The sequence below is a fragment of the Megachile rotundata genome, unplaced genomic scaffold (genome assembly GCF_050947335.1).
Source record: "Megachile rotundata isolate GNS110a unplaced genomic scaffold, iyMegRotu1 scaffold0092, whole genome shotgun sequence".
Lineage (NCBI taxonomy): Eukaryota > Metazoa > Arthropoda > Insecta > Hymenoptera > Megachilidae > Megachile > Megachile rotundata.
Window position 1 is genome coordinate 585235 of NW_027473389.1, and position 12369 is coordinate 597603.

Sequence of the window (12369 nt, forward strand, 5' to 3'; positions counted from 1 at the left end):
CGTCCAGGAATATTCGCCGAACTCTCCATGTCGACCGAGTGTCCAGGAACAAACTCCCGTACTCTCCCCCTATTCACCAGGCAGGCGTCCAGGAGGGTTTCGCCGTACTCTCCTGCCTGGGTATCAACAGTTATCTCCGGGTGGGCGTCCAGGAATTATCGCCGAACTCTCCCACCAGAGTCTCTTAAACTTTACCCCACGGCAGGCGTCCAGGAGGGGTTCGCCGTACTCTCCTGCCGGGATCTTAAACCTTTACCTCCGGTCGGGCGTCCAGGTATTATCGCCGAACTCTCCCGCCGGAGTCTCTCTTTACTCTGCTCCAAGCAGGCGTCCAGGAGTGTTTCGCCGAACTCTCCTGCTGGAGCTTCCTCTATTTCTACTCTCCGGGCAGGCGTCCAGGTATTAACGCCGAACTCTCCTGCCGGAGTTTCCTACTAGCTACTCTCCGAGCAGGCGTCCAGGTATTGGTCGCCGAACTCTCCTGCCGGAGTTCCCTAACAGCTATTCTCCGAGCAGGCGTCCAGGTATTGGTCGCCGAACTCTCCTGCCGGAGTTCCCTAACAGCTATTCTCCGAGCAGGCGTCCAGGTATTGGTCGCCGAACTCTCCTGCCGGAGCCCCTAACAGCTAAGTTCCTTCTCCAGCAGGCGACCAGGTATTTTCGCCGATCTCTCCTGCCGGAGTCCCTAGGCTAGTCCGAGAGCGGCCGATGGTACTTACCTCGTCCTCTCTCCCAGACTGCCAAATAGGCCCGTTCCGGGCGCGCGACTCTATTTTATATAGGCCGGTTGCTATCCTGCGGCCGAGCTATCAACAACGCGTCGCCAAGTTCCGCGATCGCTGCTCGCGGCTCGCGGGTCGCGCCTTGCCTCTCGCTCCGCTGAGCGGCCTACGAACTCTCGCATCGCGACAGAATTTCCGATTAGTCTGAAGTATTCGCTCTTCTCGAATGTTCTCGACGCTAAATATTATTTCCATCTATTCTATTATATTTCGCAAGGGAATTCTAAGGATTTTCTTGTCTGATTTCTCTTTGAATACAATTAATTTATTTGTCGCACTTTACAATTATTCCTGTACGCTACAACTTATATTATTACTCATATTATGTTGCTGTTATCGATAGCACTATAATTAATATTTCTATTACTCTTATTATCTTCAATATAAATTAGGTTATTACACATTTTCTGTTGCTGTTATCTATAGAACTATAATTACTATGCGCATTACTCTTGTTTTTCAAAACATAACTTATATTATTACCCATATTATGTTGGTGTTATCGATTGCACTATAATTAATGTCTCTATTATTCTTGTTATTTTCTATATAACTGAGGTTATTGCATATATTATATTGCGGTTATCGATAGCACTATAATTGATGTTTCTATTACTCTTGTTATTCAAAATATAACCTATATTATTACCCATATTATGTTGGTGTTATTGATAGCACTATAATTAATGCTTCTATTAATCTTGTTATTCAAAATATAACTTATATTATTACCCATATTATGTTGCTGTCATCGATAGCACTATTATTAATGTTAATATTACTCTCGTTATTCAAAATATAACTTATATTATTACCCATATTATGTTGCTGTTATCGATAGCACTATAATTGATGTTTCTATTAATCTTGTTATTCAAAATATAACTTATAGTATTTCCCATATTATGTTGCTGTTTTCGATAGCACTATAATTACTGTTTCTATTACTCTCGTTATTCAAAATATAACTTATATTATTACATATATTATGTTGCTGTTATCGATAGCACTATAATTAATGTTTCTATTACTCTTATTATCTTCAATATAAATTAGGTTATTACACATTTTATGTTGCTGTTATCGATAGAACTATAATTACTATGCCCATTACTCTTGTTATTCAAAATATAGCTTATATTATTACTCATATTATGTTGCTGTTATAGATAGCACTATAATTAATATTTCTATTACTCTTATTATCTTCAATATAAATTAGGTTATTACACATTTTATGTTGCTGTTATCGATAGAACTATAATTACTATGCCCATTACTCTTGTTATTCAAAACATAACTTATATTTTTACCCATATTATGTTCGTGTTATCGATAGCACTATAATTAATGATTCTATTACCCTTGTTATTCAAAATATAACTTATATTATTACCCATATTATGTTGGTGTTATTGATAGCACTATAATTAATGCTTCTATTAATCTAGTTATTCAAAATATAATTTATATTATTACCCATATTATGTTGCCGTTATCGATAGCACTATTATTAATGTTTCTATTACTCTCGTTATTCAAAATATAACTTATATTATTACCCATATTATGTTGCTGTTATCGATAGCACTATAATTAACATTTCTATTACTCTTATTATCTTCAATATAACTTAGGTTATTGCACATTTTATGTTGCTGTTATCGATAGAACTATAATTACTATGCCCATTACTCTTGTTATTCAAAATATAACTAATATTATTACCCATATTATTTTGATGTTATCGATAGAACTATAATTACTATGCCCATTACTCTTGTTATTCAAAACATAACATATATTATTACCAATATTATGTTGGTGTTATCGATAGCACTATAATTAATGTTTCTATTACTCTTGTTATTTTCTATATAACTGAGGTTATTGCACATATTATGTTTCTGTTATCGATAGCACTATAATTAATGTTTCTATTACTCTTGTTATTCAAAATATAACTTATATTATTACCCATATTATGTTGCTGTTATCGATAGCACTGTAATTAATATTTCCATTACTCTTATTATCTTCAATATAACTTAGGTTATTGCACATTTTATGTTGCTGTTATCGATAGAACTATAATTACTATGCCCATTACTCTTGTTATTCAAAACATAACTTATATTATTACCCATATTATGTTGGTGTTATCGATAGCACTATAATTAATGTTTCTATTACTCTTGTTATTTTCAATATAACTGAGGTTATTGCACATATTATGTTGCTGTTATCGATAGCACTATAATTAATGTTTCTATTACTCTTGTTATCTCCAATATAAATTACGTTATTACACATTCTATGTTGCTGTTATCGATATAACTATAATTACTATGCCCATTACTCTTGTTATTCAAAACATAACATATATTATTACCCATATTATGTTGGTGTTATCGATAGCACTATAATTAATGTTTCTATTACTCTTGTTATTTTCAATATAACTGAGGTTATTGCACATATTATGTTGCTGTTATCGATAGCACTATAATTAATGTTTCTATTACTCTTGTTATCTCCAATATAAATTACGTTATTACACATTCTATGTTGCTGTTATCGATAGTACTATAATTACTATGCCCATTACTCTTGTTATTCAAAACATAACATATATTGTTACCCATATTATGTTGGTGTCATCGATAGCACTATTATTAATGTTTCTATTACCCTTGTTATTCAAAATATAACTTATATTATTAGCCATATTATGTTGGTGTTATTGATAGCACTATAATTAATGCTTCTATTAATCTTGTTATTCAAAATATAACTTATATTATTACCCATATTATGTCGCTGTTATCGATAGTACTATAATTAATATTTCTATTACTCTTATTATCTTCAATATAAATTAGGTTATTACACATTTTATGTTGCTGTTATCGATGGAACTATAGTTACTATGCCCATTACTCTTGTTATTCAAAATATAACTTATATTATTACTCATATTATGTTGCTGTTATCGATAGCACTATAATTAATATTTCTATTACTCTTATTATCTTCAATATAAATTAGGTTATTACACATTTTATGTTGCTGTTATCGATAGAACTATAATTACTATGCCTATTACTCTTGTTATTCAAAGTATGACTTATATTATTACCCATATTATGTTGCTGATATAGATAGCACTATAATTAATATTTCTATTACTCTTATTATCTTCATTATAAATTAGGTTATTTCACATTTTATGTTGCTGTTATCGATAGAACTATAATTACTATGCCTATTACTCTTGTTATTCAAAGTATGACTTATATTATTACCCATATTATGTTGGTGTTATCGATAGCACTATAATTAATGTTTCTATTACTCTTGTTATTTTCTATATAACTGAGGTTATTGCATATATTATATTGCTGTTATCGATAGCACTATAATTAATGTTTCTATTACTCTTGTTATTCAAAATATAACTTATATTATTACCCATATTATGTTGCTGTTATCGATAGCACTATAATTAATATTTCTATTACTCTTATTATCTTCAATATAAATTAGGTTATTACACATTTTCTGTTGCTATTATCGATAGAGCTATAACTACTATGGCCATTACTTTTGCTATTCAAAATATAACTTATATTATTACCCATATTATGTTGCTGTTATCTATAGCACTATAATTAATATTTCTATTACTCTTATTATTTTCAATATAACTTAGGTTATTACACATTTTATGTTGCTGTTATCGATAGAACTATAATTACTATGCCCATTCCTCTTGTTACTCAAAACATAACTTATATTATTACCCATATTATGTTGGTGTTATCGATAGAACTATAATTACTATGCCCATTACTCTTGTTACTCAAAACATAACTTATATTATTACCCATATTATGTTGGTGTTATCGATAGAACTATAATTACTATGCCCATTACTCTTGTTATTCAAAACATAACATATATTATTACCCATATTATGTTGGTGTTATCGATAGCACTATAATTAATGTTTCTATTACTCTTGTTATTTTCAATATAACTGAGGTTATTGCACATATTATGTTGCTGTTATCGATAGCACTATTATTAATGTTTCTATTACTCTCGTTATTCAAAATATAACTTATATTATTACCCATATTATGTTGCTGTTATCGATAGCACTATAATTAATATTTCTATTACTCTTATTATCTTCAATATAAATTAGGTTATTACACATTTCTGTTGCTATTATCGATAGAACTATAATTACTATGCCCATTACTCTTGTTATTCAAAACATAACTTATATTATTACCCATATTATGTTGCTGTTATCGATAGCACTATAATTAATATTTCCATTACTCTTATTATCTTCAATATAACTTAGGTTATTGCACATTTTATGTTGCTGTTATCGATAGAACTATAATTACTATGCCCATTACTCTTGTTATTCAAAACATAACTTATATTATTACCCATATTATGTTGGTGTTATCGGTAGCACTATAATTAATGTTTCTATTACTCTTGTTATTTTCAATATAACTGATGCCATTGCACATATTATGTTGCTGTTATCGATAGCACTATAATTAATGTTTCTAATACTCTTGTTATTCAAAATATAACTTATATTATTACCCATATTATGTTGCTGTTATCGATAGCACTATAATTAATGTTTCTAATACTCTTGTTATTCAAAATATAACTTATATTATTACCCATATTATGTTGCTGTTATCGATAGCACTATAATTGATGTTTTTATTAATCTTGTTATTCAAAATATAACTTATATTATTACCCATATTATGTTGCTGTTATCGATAGCACTATAATTAATGTTTCTATTACTCTTGTTATTCAAAGTATAACTTATATTATTACCCATATTATGTTGCTGTTATCGATAGCAGTAAAATTAATATTTCTATTAATTAGAATAGAACTATAATAGAAATAGAACTATAATTACTATGCCTATTACTCTTGTTATTCAAAATAGAACTTATATTATTACTCATATTATGTTGCTGTTATCGATAGCATTATAATTAATATTTCTATTACTCTTATCATTTTCAATATAACTTAGGTTATTACACATTTTATGTTTCTGTTATCGATAGAACTATAATTACTATGCCCATTACTCTTGTTATTCAAAATATAACTAATATTAATACCCATATTATGTTGGTGTTATCGATAGAACTATAATTACTGTGCCCATTACTCTTGTTATTCAAATCATAACTTATATTATTACCCATATTATGTTGGTGTTATCGATAGCACTATAATTAATGTTTCTATTACTCTTGTTATTTTCAATATAACTGAGGTTATTGCACATATTATGTTGCTGTTATCGATAGCACTATAATTAATGTTTCTATTACTCTTGTTATCTCCAATATAAATTACGTTATTACACATTCTATGTTGCTGTTATCGATAGTACTATAATTACTATGCCCATTACTCTTGTTATTCAAAACATAACATATATTATTACCCATATTATGTTGGTGTTATCGATAGCACTATTATTAATGTTTCTATTACCCTTGTTATTCAAAATATAACTTATATTATTAGCCATATTATGTTGGTGTTATTGATAGCACTATAATTAATGCTTCTATTAATCTTGTTATTCAAAATATAACTTATATTATTACCCATATTATGTCGCTGTTATCGATAGTACTATAATTAATATTTCTATTACTCTTATTATCTTCAATATAAATTAGGTTATTACACATTTTATGTTGCTGTTATCGATAGAACTATAATTACTATGCCCATTACTCTTGTTATTCAAAATATAACTTATATTATTACTCATATTATGTTGCTGTTATCGATAGCACTATAATTAATATTTCTATTACTCTTATTATCTTCAATATAAATTAGGTTATTACACATTTTCTGTTGCTGTTATCTATAGAACTATAATTACTATGCGCATTACTCTTGTTTTTCAAAACATAACTTATATTATTACCCATATTATGTTGGTGTTATCGATAGCACTATAATTAATGTCTCTATTATTCTTGTTATTTTCTATATAACTGAGGTTATTGCATATATTATATTGCTGTTATCGATAGCACTATAATTGATGTTTCTATTACTCTTGTTATTCAAAATATAACTTATATTATTACCCATATTATGTTGGTGTTATTGATAGCACTATAATTAATGCTTCTATTAATCTTGTTATTCAAAATATAACTTATATTATTACCCATATTATGTTGCTGTCATCGATAGCACTATTATTAATGTTAATATTACTCTCGTTATTCAAAATATAACTTATATTATTACCCATATTATGTTGCTGTTATCGATAGCACTATAATTGATGTTTCTATTAATCTTGTTATTCAAAATATAACTTATAGTATTTCCCATATTATGTTGCTGTTTTCGATAGCACTATAATTACTGTTTCTATTACTCTCGTTATTCAAAATATAACTTATATTATTACATATATTATGTTGCTGTTATCGATAGCACTATAATTAATGTTTCTATTACTCTTATTATCTTCAATATAAATTAGGTTATTACACATTTTATGTTGCTGTTATCGATAGAACTATAATTACTATGCCCATTACTCTTGTTATTCAAAATATAGCTTATATTATTACTCATATTATGTTGCTGTTATAGATAGCACTATAATTAATATTTCTATTACTCTTATTATCTTCAATATAAATTAGGTTATTACACATTTTATGTTGCTGTTATCGATAGAACTATAATTACTATGCCCATTACTCTTGTTATTCAAAACATAACTTATATTTTTACCCATATTATGTTCGTGTTATCGATAGCACTATAATTAATGTTTCTATTACCCTTGTTATTCAAAATATAACTTATATTATTACCCATATTATGTTGGTGTTATTGATAGCACTATAATTAATGCTTCTATTAATCTAGTTATTCAAAATATAATTTATATTATTACCCATATTATGTTGCCGTTATCGATAGCACTATTATTAATGTTTCTATTACTCTCGTTATTCAAAATATAACTTATATTATTACCCATATTATGTTGCTGTTATCGATAGCACTATAACTAACATTTCTATTACTCTTATTATCTTCAATATAACTTAGGTTATTGCACATTTTATGTTGCTGTTATCGATAGAACTATAATTACTATGCCCATTACTCTTGTTATTCAAAATATAACTAATATTATTACCCATATTATTTTGATGTTATCGATAGAACTATAATTACTATGCCCATTACTCTTGTTATTCAAAACATAACATATATTATTACCAATATTATGTTGGTGTTATCGATAGCACTATAATTAATGTTTCTATTACTCTTGTTATTTTCTATATAACTGAGGTTATTGCACATATTATGTTGCTGTTATCGATAGCACTATAATTAATGTTTCTATTACTCTTGTTATTCAAAATATAACTTATATTATTACCCATATTATGTTGCTGTTATCGATAGCACTGTAATTAATATTTCCATTACGCTTATTATCTTCAATATAACTTAGGTTATTGCACATTTTATGTTGCTGTTATCGATAGAACTATAATTACTATGCCCATTACTCTTGTTATTCAAAACATAACTTATATTATTACCCATATTATGTTGGTGTTATCGATAGCACTATAATTAATGTTTCTATTACTCTTGTTATTTTCAATATAACTGAGGTTATTGCACATATTATGTTGCTGTTATCGATAGCACTATAATTAATGTTTCTATTACTCTTGTTATCTCCAATATAAATTACGTTATTACACATTCTATGTTGCTGTTGTCGATATAACTATAATTACTATGCCCATTACTCTTGTTATTCAAAACATAACATATATTATTACCCATATTATGTTGGTGTTATCGATAGCACTATAATTAATGTTTCTATTACTCTTGTTATTTTCAATATAACTGAGGTTATTGCACATATTATGTTGCTGTTATCGATAGCACTATAATTAATGTTTCTATTACTCTTGTTATCTCCAATATAAATTACGTTATTACACATTCTATGTTGCTGTTATCGATAGTACTATAATTACTATGCCCATTACTCTTGTTATTCAAAACATAACATATATTGTTACCCATATTATGTTGGTGTTATCGATAGCACTATTATTAATGTTTCTATTACCCTTGTTATTCAAAATATAACTTATATTATTAGCCATATTATGTTGGTGTTATTGATAGCACTATAATTAATGCTTCTATTAATCTTGTTATTCAAAATATAACTTATATTATTACCCATATTATGTCGCTGTTATCGATAGTACTATAATTAATATTTCTATTACTCTTATTATCTTCAATATAAATTAGGTTATTACACATTTTATGTTGCTGTTATCGATGGAACTATAGTTACTATGCCCATTACTCTTGTTATTCAAAATATAACTTATATTATTACTCATATTATGTTGCTGTTATCGATAGCACTATAATTAATATTTCTATTACTCTTATTATCTTCAATGTAAATTAGGTTATTACACATTTTATGTTGCTGTTATCGATAGAACTATAATTACTATGCCTATTACTCTTGTTATTCAAAGTATGACTTATATTATTACCCATATTATGTTGCTGATATAGATAGCACTATAATTAATATTTCTATTACTCTTATTATCTTCAATATAAATTAGGTTATTTCACATTTTATGTTGCTGTTATCGATAGAACTGTAATTACTATGCCTATTACTCTTGTTATTCAAAGTATGACTTATATTATTACCCATATTATGTTGGTGTTATCGATAGCACTATAATTAATGTTTCTATTACTCTTGTTATTTTCTATATAACTGAGGTTATTGCATATATTATATTGCTGTTATCGATAGCACTATAATTAATGTTTCTATTACTCTTGTTATTCAAAATATAACTTATATTATTACCCATATTATGTTGCTGTTATCGATAGCACTATAATTAATATTTCTATTACTCTTATTATCTTCAATATAAATTAGGTTATTACACATTTTCTGTTGCTATTATCGATAGAGCTATAACTACTATGCCCATTACTTTTGTTATTCAAAATATAACTTATATTATTACCCATATTATGTTGCTGTTATCTATAGCACTATAATTAATATTTCTATTACTCTTATTATTTTCAATATAACTTAGGTTATTACACATTTTATGTTGCTGTTATCGATAGAACTATAATTACTATGCCCATTCCTCTTGTTACTCAAAACATAACTTATATTATTACCCATATTATGTTGGTGTTATCGATAGAACTATAATTACTATGCCCATTACTCTTGTTATTCAAAACATAACATATATTATTACCAATATTATGTTGGTGTTATCGATAGCACTATAATTAATGTTTCTATTACTCTTGTTATTTTCAATATAACTGAGGTTATTGCACATATTATGTTGCTGTTACCGATAGCACTATTATTAATGTTTCTATTACTCTCGTTATTCAAAATATAACTTATATTATTACCCATATTATGTTGCTGTCATCGATAGCACTATTATTAATGTTTCTATTACTCTCGTTATTCAAAATATAACTTATAATATTACCCATATTATGTTACTGTTATCGATAGCACTATAATTAATATTTCTATTACTCTTATTATCTTCAATATAAATTAGGTTATTACACATTTTCTGTTGCTGTTATCTATAGAACTATAATTACTATGCCCATTACTCTTGTTATTCAAAACATAACTTATATTATTACCCATATTATGTTGGTGTTATCGATAGCACTATAATTAATGTTTCTATTACTCTTGTTATTTTCTATATAACTGAGGTTATTGCATATATTATATTGCTGTTATCGATAGCACTATAATTAATGTTTCTATTACTCTTGTTATTCAAAATGTAACTTATATTATTACCCATATTATGTTGCTGTTATCGATAGCACTATAATTAATATTTCTATTACTCTTATTATCTTAAATATAAATTAGGTTATTACACATTTTCTGTTGCTGTTATCGATAGAACTATAATTACTATGCCCATTACTCTTGTTACTCAAAACATAACTTATATTATTACCCATATTATGTTGGTGTTATCGATAGAACTATAATTACTATGCCCATTACTCTTGTTATTCAAAACATAACATATATTATTACCCATATTATGTTGGTGTTATCGATAGCACTATAATTAATGTTTCTATTACTCTTGTTATTTTCAATATAACTGAGGTTATTGCACATATTTTGTTGCTGTTATCGATAGCACTATTATTAATGTTTCTATTACTCTCGTTATTCAAAATATAACTTATATTATTACCCATATTATGTTGCTGTTATCGATAGCAGTATAATTAATATTTCTATTAAATAGAATACAACTATAATAGAAATAGAACTATAATTACTATGCCTATTACTCTTGTTATTCAAAATAGAACTTATATTATTACTCATATTATGTTGCTGTTATCGATAGCACTATAATTAATATTTCTATTACTCTTATTATCTTCAATATAAATTAGGTTATTACACATTTCTGTTGCTATTATCGATAGAACTATAATTACTATGCCCATTACTCTTGTTATTCAAAACATAACTTATATTATTACCCATATTATGTTGCTGTTATCGATAGCACTATAATTAATATTTCCATTACTCTTATTATCTTCAATATAACTTAGGTTATTGCACATTTTATGTTGCTGTTATCGATAGAACTATAATTACTATGCCCATTACTCTTGTTATTCAAAACATAACTTATATTATTACCCATATTATGTTGGTGTTATCGATAGCACTATAATTAATGTTTCTATTACTCTTGTTATTTTCAATATAACTGATGCCATTGCACATATTATGTTGCTGTTATCGATAGCACTATAATTAATGTTTCTAATACTCTTGTTATTCAAAATATAACTTATATTATTACCCATATTATGTTGCTGTTATCGATAGCACTATAATTAATGTTTCTAATACTCTTGTTATTCAAAATATAACTTATATTATTACCCATATTATGTTGCTGTTATCGATAGCACTATAATTGATGTTTTTATTAATCTTGTTATTCAAAATATAACTTATATTATTACCCATATTATGTTGCTGTTATCGATAGCACTATAATTGATGTTTTTATTAATCTTGTTATTCAAAATATAACTTATATTATTACCCATATTATGTTGCTGTTATCGATAGCATTATAATTAATATTTCTATTACTCTTATCATTTTCAATATAACTTAGGTTATTACACATTTTATGTTTCTGTTATCGATAGAACTATAATTACTATGCCCATTACTCTTGTTATTCAAAATATAACTAATATTAATACCCATATTATGTTGGTGTTATCGATAGAACTATAATTACTGTGCCCATTACTCTTGTTATTCAAATCATAACTTATATTATTACCCATATTATGTTGGTGTTATCGATAGCACTATAATTAATGTTTCTATTAC